Genomic DNA, 9221 nt, shown 5'->3' with positions numbered 1-9221 from the left:
CTGCTTCTCAATATAGAAAGATTAAAACTACCTACCATTTAGCATATGACAAATCCCATCTCTGTCCCCTGAAATTCCCCTAGTTTCATTCATTAGAAGGGTATTTAAAAAAGACTTATAGCAGCATTCGGCTTTCTTGTGAAATATCCAGCATCTTAAATATTATTTACAATTCTTTTTTTTGTGATGCTAGAAACAGACTTCAGAATTTGTGAGACTGGGGGGAAAGCAACCCATTCAAAACTATTCTAGAAGTTGTTTTTTGGCAGAGTAGCAGGTATCCAAGTTAAAAATAGGAGGGACAGTTAGTTGCTTTGTGGTCTTTTCAAAGTTTGAATTGTTTTTTGTTCCCCGTTTCTACTCCTGAGTGATGTGGGCAGAGGCTGTGGCCCCTGCCCCTACATTTCTCGGTAGTTGCTTTCGTATTCCTGTGGCAAGGCTTGAACAGATGTGAGTTGATGAGGACTTCCCCAAAATGGTCTTTATAAATAATCCCACTACATATCTTCTTTTTCAGTCTGTGAGATCTAAAAAGGAAAACACCTGGTGTTCTGGCAGAACCAGAAGCCATCTCCATAACTGAGCCATTGTCTGACTGGTTGCTGTAACAAGGAGGCACTTGAGGTGGTACTCTGAACATCATCACTGCGATCTTTACCTTTCTTCTGCAGTTTATTGGTCTGGTTGCTTTTTATCCTGTTCCCAGATACAGTTTTCACTCTCTTTGGTTTCAATGTAGTCTTTAGACTGGGTCCAGCCCTACATCTGCCACATGAATCCAGGGTTTTTTGATCCTGCTGGCAACGTCTTCCATCTTTTCACAAGCAGAACACAGGCATCGCAGATGTCTCATGCAGCCCCAAAGAGCTCTGGAAGTCCTTTTCATAGCGTTTATTGTCAGCGAATCAAGAACTGGAGGACTTAGCTCTGCAAACACAGCAGCCCTGTATACTTCGGTACATCTTTGGCTTGGGAAAAACCAAACATCTTTTTTTCTGGGCAATAGTCTTCCCAAAACCTCCATTCCATAAGAAACAATGTCCCGGAGGTGCCACGCCAGGCCAGTCCCTCTGTAAGCCCTCCCTCTTCAACTACCTTGTCTAGAAAAATAGGCCCATTACCTTTTGACCTTTCTTCTTATCTAATAAATGCATTTCAGGCTAAATTGCCCTTAAGTACTGATTGAGTTGCATCCATCAATTTCGATATGCAATATTTTTATTGTTATTCAGGTCTGAATATTCATAATTTCCTTTATGATTTATTTGTGGACCTATAAATTATTTACATGACATTAAATATTTCTCTAACATATATGGTTTTGGAGTCTATTTCTCAACTATTGGTTTCTAATTTTACAGTACTTTGATCACAAAATGTGGTCTGCTGCACAATGTTTTGAATTTGTTGAATCTTGCTTTGTGAGGAAGTCTCTAGTAAATTTTTGGTAAGTTATTCATGTGTCCTTGAAAATAAAATGCATTCTTTAATTTTTGGTGTAGAATATAAGTTGCAATCTGTTTGGTAAAGTTTATTGTACTACTTAAGTGTCTATTTTCTTTTTGATTTTTATTCAGTATTGTAAGATGTTAAAATCTTCCTTCCATGATCATGGATATGTTCATTTCTCCTTGTGAGTCTTTGGTTTTGCTTTATGTATTTTCAGGCCATGTTATTATAGACTATTATATTATAAGACTATTATATCTTTTTAAAAAATTATTCATTTTATCATTACATCATGTTTTCTCCCTGAAATTTATTTTTGTCTGATTTAATATGACTCTATTTATTTATTTATTTATTTTATTTTATTATACTTTAAGTTCTAGGGTACATGTGCACAACGTGCAGGTTTGATACGTAGGTATACATGTGCCATGTTGATTTGCTGCACCCATTAACTCATGATTTACATCAGATGTTTCTCCTAATGCTATCCCTCCCCTAGCCCCCGACCCCCCGACAGGCCCCGGTGTGTGATGTTCCCCGTCTTGTGTCCAAGTGATCTCATTGTTTAATTCCCACCTATGAGTGAGAACATGCAGTGTTTGATTTTCTGTCCTTGTGATAGTTTGCTGAGAATGATGGTTTCCAGCTTCATCCATGTCTCTGCAAAGGACATGAACTCATCATTTTCTATGGCTGCATAGTATTCCATGGTGTATATGTGCTGCATATTCTTAATCCAGCCTATCACTGATGGACATCTGGGTTGGTTCCCAGTGTTTGCTATTGTGAATAGTGCCACAGTAAACATATGTGTGCATGTGTCTTTATAGTAGCATGATTAATAATCCTTTGGGTATATACCCAGTAATGGGATGGCTGGGTCAAATGGTAATTCAGGTTCTAGATCCTTGAGGAATCGCCACACTGTCTTCCACAATGGTTGAACTAATTTACACTCACACCAACAGTGTAAAAGTATTCCTGTTTCTCCATATCTTCTCCAGCATCGGTTGTTTCCTGACTTTTTAATGATTGCCATTCTAACTGGCGTGAGATGGTATCTCATTGTGGTTTTGATTTGCATTTCTCTGATGACCAGTGATGATGAGCATTTTTTCATATGTCTGTTGGCTGCATAGATGTCTTCTTTTGAGAAGTGTCTGTTCATATCCTTTGCCTACTTTTTGTTGGGGTTGTTTGTTTTTTCTTGTAAATTTGTTTGAGTTCATTGTAGATTCCGGATATTAGCCCTTTGTTAGATGGGTAGATTGCAAAAATTTTCTCCCATTCTGTAGGTTGCCTGTTCACTCTAATGGTAGTTTCTTTTGCTGTGCAGAAGCTCTTTAGTTTAATTAGATCTCATTTTTCTATTTTGGCTTTTGTTACTACTGCTTTTGGTGTTTTAGACATGAAGTCCTTGCCCATGCCTGTGTCCTGATGGTATTGCTTAGGTTTTCTTCTAGGGTTTTTATGGTTTTAGGTCTAACATTTAAGTCTTTAATCCATCTTGAATTAATTTTTGTATAAGGTGTAAGGAAGGGATCCAGTTCCAGCTTTCTACATATGGCTAGCCAGTTTTCCCAGCACCATTTATTAAATAGGGAATCCTTTCTCTATTTCTTGTTTTTGTCAGGTTTGTCAAAGATCAGATGGTTGTAGATGTGTAGTGTTATTTCTGAGGCCTCTCTTCTGTTCCATTGGTCTATATCTCTGTTTTGGTACCAGTAGCATTGTAGTATAGTTTGAAGTCAGGTAGTGTGATGCCTCCAGGTTTGTTCTTTTTGCTTAGGATTGTCTTGGCAATGCGGGATCTTTTTTGGTTCCATACCAACTTTAAAGTCGTTTTTTTCCAATTCTGTGAAGAAAGTCATTGGTAGCTTGATGGGGATGGAATTGAATCTATAAATTACTTTGGGCAGTATGGCCCTTTTCACAATATTGATTCTTCCTATCCATGAGCATGGAATATCCTTCCATTTGTTTGTGTCCTCTTGTGTCCCTTGAGCAGTGGTTTGTATTTCTCCTTGAAGAGGTCCTTCACATCCCTTGTAAGTTGGATTGCTAGGTATTTTATTCTCTTTGTAGCAACTGAGAATGGGAGTTCACTTATGATTTGGCTGTTTGTCTGTTAATGGTGTATAGGAATGCTTGTGATTTTTGCACATTGATTTTGTATCCTGAGACTTTGCTGAAGTTGCTTATCAGCTTAAATAGATTTGGAGCTGAGACGATGGGGTTTTCTAAATATACAACCATGTCATCTGCAAACAGGGAAAATTTGACTTCCTCATTTCCTAACTGAATACTCTTTCGTTCTTTCTCTTGCCTGATTGCCCTGGCCAGAACTTCCAACACTAGGTTGAATAGCAGTGGTGAGGGTTAGGGTTAGGGTTAGGTTTAGGGTTGAATAGGAGTGGTGAGAGAGGGCATCCCTGTTTTGTGCTGGTTTTCAAAGGGAATGCTTCCAGCTTTTGCCCATTCAGTATAATATTGGCTGTGGGTTTGTCATAAATAGCTCTTATTATTTTGAGATACATTCCATCAATACCTAGTTTATTGAGAATTTTTAGCACGAAAGACTGTTGAATTTTGTCAAAGGCCTTTTCTGCATCTATTGAGATAATAATGTGATTTTTGTCATTGGTTCTGTTTATGTGATGGATTACGTTTATTGATTTGCATATGTTGAACTAGCCTTGCATCCCAGGGTTGAAGCCAACTTGATCGTGGTGGATAAGCTTTTTGATATGCTGCTGGATTAGGTTTGCCAGTATTTTATTGAGGGTTTTTGCATCGATGGTCATCAGGGATATTGGTCTAAAATTCTCTTTTTTTGTTGTGTCTCTGCCAGGCTTTGGTATCAGGATGATTTTGCCCTCCTAAAATGAGTTAGGGAGGATTTCCTCTTTTTCTATTGATTGGAATAGTTTCAGAAGGAATGGTACCAGCTCCTCTTTGTACCTCTGGTAGAATTCAGCTGTGGATCCATCTGGTCCTGGACTTTTTTTGGTTGGCAGGCTATTAATTATTGCCTCAATTTCAGAGTGTGTTATTGGTCTATTCAGAAATTCAACTTCTTCCTAGTTTAGTCTTGTGAGGGTGTATGTGTCCAGGAATTTATCCGTTTCTTCTAGATTTTCTAGTTTATTTGCATAGAGGTGTTTATAGTATTCTCTGATGGTAGTTTGTATTGCTGTGGGATCAGTGGTGATATCCCCTTTATCATTTTTTATTGCATCTATTTCATTCTTCCCTCTTTTCTTCTTTATTAGTCTTGCTAGCGATCTGTCAATTTTGTTGATCTTTTCAAAAAACCAGCTCCTAGATTCACTGATTTTTGAAGGGTTTTTTGTGTCTCTATCGCTTTCAGTTCTGCTCTGATCTTAGTTATTTGTTGCCTTCTGTTAGCTTTTTAATTTGTTTGCTCTTGCTTCTCTAGTTCTTTTAATTGTGATGTTGGAATGTCAGTTTTATATCTTTCCTGCTTTCTCTTGTGGGCATTTAGTGCTATAAATTTCCCTCTACACACTGCTTTAAATGTGTCCTAGAGATTCTCGTACATTGTGTCTTTGTTCTCATTGGTTTCAAAGAACATCTTTGTGTCTGCCTGCATTTCGTTATTTACTCAGTAGTCATTCAGGAGCAAGTTGTTGGGTTTCCATGTAGTTGTGCGGTTTTGAGTGAGTTTCTTAATCCTGAGTTCTAATTTGATTGCACTGTGGTCTGAGAGACAGTTTGTTGTGATTTCTGTTCTTTTACATTTGCTGAAGAGTGCTTTACTTCCAATTATGTGGTCAATTTTAGAATAAGTGCGATGTGGTGCTGAGAAGAATGTATATTCTGTTGATTTGGGGTGGAGAGTTCTGTAGATGTCTATTAGGTCTGCTTGTTGCAGAGCTGAGTTCAAGTCCTGGATATCCTTGCTAACCTTCTGTCTTGTTGATCTGTCTAATATTGACAGTGGGGTGTTAAAGTCTCCCATTATTATTGTGTGGGAGTCTAAGTCTCTTTGTAGGCCCCTGAGGACTTGCTTTATGAATCTGGGTGCTCCTGTATTGGGTGCATATATATTTAGGATAGTTAGCTCTTCTTGTTGAATTGATCCTTTTACTATTATGTAATGGCTTTCTTTGTCTCTTTTGATCTTTGTTGGTTTAAAGTCTGTTTTATCAGAGACTAGGATTGCAACCCCTGCTTTTTTTTGGTTTCCATTTGCTTGGTAGATCTTCCTCCATCCCTTTATTTTGCACCTATGTGTGTCTTTGCACGTGAGATGGGTCTCCTGAATATAGCACACTGATGTGGCTTGACTGTTTATCCAATTTGCCAGTCTGTGTCTTAACTGGAGCATTTAGCCTACTTACATTTAAGGTTAATATTGTTAGGTGTGAATTTGATCCTGTCATTATGATGTTTGCTGGTTATTTTGCCCATTAATTGATGCAATTTCTTCATGGCGTTGATGGTCTTTACAATTTGACCTATTTTTGCAGTGGCTGGTACTGGTTGTTCCTTTCCATGTTTAGTGCTTCCTTCAGGAGCTCTTGTAAGGCAGGGCTGGTGGTGACAGAATCTCTCAGCATTTGCTTTTCTGTAAAGGATTTTATTTCTCCTTCACTTATGAGGCTTAGTTTGGCTGGATATGAAATTCTGGGTTGAAACTTCTTTTCTTTAAGAATGTTGAATATTGGGCCCCAGTCTGTTCTGGCTTGTAGGGTTTCTGCTGAGAGATCTGCTGTTAGTCTGATGGGCTTCCCTTTGTGGGTAACTCGACCTTTCTCTCTGGCTGCCCTTAACACTTTTTCCTTCATTTCAACCTTGGTGAATCTGACGATTATGTGTCTTGGGGTTGCTGTTCTCGAGGCGTATCTTTGTGGTGGTTTCTGTATTTCCTGAATTTGAATGTTAGCCTGCCTTGCTATATTGGGGAAGTTCTCCTGGATAATATCCTGAAGAGTGTTTTCCAACTTGGTTCCATCCTCCCCGTCATTTTCAGGTACACCAATCATACATAGATTTGGTCTTTTCACATAGTCCCATATTTCTTGGAGGCTTTATTCATTTCTTTTTACTCTTTTTTCTCTAACCGTGTTTTCTTGCTTTATTTCATCAGTTTGATCTTCAATCACTGATACCCTTTCTTCCATTCAATCGAATTGGCTATTGAAGCTTGTGCATGTGTCACGAAGTTCTTATGCCATGGTTTTCAGCTCCATCAAGTCATTTAAGGTCTTCTCTATACTGTTTATTCTAGTTAGCCATTCATCTAATCTTTTTTCAAGGTTTTTAGCTTCCTTGTGATGGGTTCAAATGTCCTTCTTTAGCTCGGAGAAGTTTGTTATTACCGACCTTCTGAAGCCTACTGTCAACTTGTCAAAGTCATTCTCCATCCAGCTTTGTTCCATTGCTGGCAAGGAGCTGTGATCATTTGGAGAAGAAGAGGTGCTGTGAGTTTTAGAATTTTCAGGTTTTCTGCTCTGGTTTCTCCATATCTTTGTGGTTTTATCTACCTTTGGTCTTTGATGTTGGTGACCTACAGATGGAGTTTTGGTGTAGATGAACTTTTTGTTGATGTTCATGCTGTTTCTTTCTGTTTGTTAGTTTTCCTTCTAACAGTCAGGTCCCTCAGCTGCAGCTCTGATGGAGTTTGCTGGAGTTCCACTCTAGACCCTGTTTGCCTGGGTATCACCAGCAGAGGTGGCAAAACAGCAAATATTGCAGAACAGCAAATATTGCTGCCTGATCCTTTCTCTGGAAGCTTCGTCCCAGAGGGGCATCCGCCTATATGAGGTGTCTGTTGGCCCCTACTGGGAGGTGTCTCCCAGTTAGGCTACACGGGGATCAGGGACCCACTTGAGGAGGCCGTCGGACCATTTTCAGAGCTCAAACACCATGCTGGGAGCACCACTCCTCTCTTCAGAGCTATCAGACAGGGACATTTAAGTCTGCAGAAGTTGTCTGCTGCTTTTTGTTCAGCTATGCTCTTCCCACAGAGGTGGAGACTAGAGGCAGTAGGCCTTGTTGAGCTGTGGTGGGCTCCACCCAGTTCAAGCTTCCCGGCTGCTTTGTTTACCTACTCAAGCCTCAGCGATGGTGGATGCCCCTCCCCCAGCCAGGCTGCTGTCTCGCAGATTGATCTCAGACTGCTACGCTAGCAGTGAGCATGGCTCCACCAGCGTGGGTGCTGCCGAGCCAGGCACGGGAGAGAAACTGCCGGTTGCTAAGACCTTGGGAAAAGCACAGTATTTGGGTGGGAGTGTCCCATTTTTCCAGGTAGTCTGTCATGGCTTTCCTTGGCTAGGAAAGGGAAATCTCCTGACCCCTTGTGCTTCCAGGGTGAGGTGTTGTCCCGCCCTGCTTCAGCTCACCCTCTGTGGGCTGTACCCACTGTCCAACCAGTCGCAACGAGATGAACCAGGTACCTCAGCTGGAAATCCAGAAATCACCCATCTTCTGCCTGGATCATGCTGGGAGCTTCAGACCAGAGCTGTCCCTATTTGGCCATCTTGGCTCTGACTGTATTTATTTTATTTTGGTAAGTATTATTTCATTACGTAATTTTTCACCTCTTTACTTTCAACATTTTTGGAATTATGTTTTAGGTGTGTCTTTTATGAGTAGCATATAATTGGAAAGTGTATGTGCCAAAAAACCAATGTAAGACTGGTGAGTTTAGTATGTGCATATTTATTGTGATTACTGATGTCTCTATTTCTACCATTTCATTTTATACTTTACAAGTACCACATAGCCCTTGGATTCTTCTCTTGCTCTTTCATGTGTATGTGTATGGGGGAGATGGGGTCTACTAGATTGATTGAGTTTTCTTTATTCCATGCAGCTACCCACATCACCTTCTCTAGACGTTGCATGCTATTCTACCTTTTTAGGTGCTACCTTCCTTTTTTGCATGCATAGTTGACCTAAAATGTCTAAATGTAATCAATATCTCTATTCTTTACATGAAAAAGCAGTATCTCTTTCCTTTCATGTTATTATTGTATATTATTTAATTCCATCTTTAAAAACACACATGCACAAGATCAGTCAATACCTTTGGCATTGTTTTATACAGTCAGTGCTTCACCTATTTCTTCACTTTCTTTACTTTCATTTCTTCATTGTAGGTTTAATTTCCTTCTTCCTAAGAAACATCCTTTAGTATTTTTTTCAAGAAGATCCTGTGTGTGGTAACTTTTTCAATATCAGTCATTGTTAATCTGAAATGTCTTAGTTTGCTCTCACTATTTTAGAAAATTTAGTTATAATTAAGACATAATAAAATACATACATTTCAGTTCAATATGTTCTGACAAACCACCACCAAAGCAAGCTATAGAACATTTCCATCATCCTAAGAAATTCCCCTGTGCCTCCTTCCAGTCAGTTTCCTGCCCTGCTCCATTCCAGAGACAACCACTGTTCTCTTTTCTTTTCTTTTTTTCTTTTGAGACAGAGTCTCTGTCACCTAGGTTGAAGTGCAGTGGCACAATCTAGGCTCACTAAAACCTCTGCCTCCCAGGTTCAAGCAATTCTCCTGCCTCAGCCTCCTGAGTAGCTGGGACTACAGGCACCCACCACCATGCCTGGCTAATTTTTGTATTTTTAGTAGAAATGGAGTTTCACTATGTTGGCTAGGCTGGTCTTGAACTCTTGACCTTGTGATCCTCAGCCTCCCAAAGTTCTGGGATTACAGATGTGAACCACCGTGCCCAGCCCACTGTTCTGTTTTCTATCACTATTAGACTAGTTTTGTCTCTTACAGGACT

General features: G+C 39.7%; 1 pseudogene; it reads right to left on the bottom strand.

Annotated features, from left to right (window-relative positions):
- Positions 1-305: 305 nt before the first annotated feature.
- On the bottom strand, positions 306-1029 carry LOC116479585 (SIN3-HDAC complex-associated factor-like; annotated as a pseudogene).
- Between the last annotated feature and the right edge of the window lie 8192 nt (positions 1030-9221).

Source organism: Hylobates moloch, unplaced genomic scaffold (assembly GCF_009828535.3).
Source record: "Hylobates moloch isolate HMO894 unplaced genomic scaffold, HMol_V3 SCAFFOLD_12, whole genome shotgun sequence".
NCBI classification, from domain to species: domain Eukaryota; kingdom Metazoa; phylum Chordata; class Mammalia; order Primates; family Hylobatidae; genus Hylobates; species Hylobates moloch.
The sequence above is the reverse complement of the archived record's forward strand: the minus strand, read 5'-3'. Positions and strand labels throughout refer to the sequence as shown.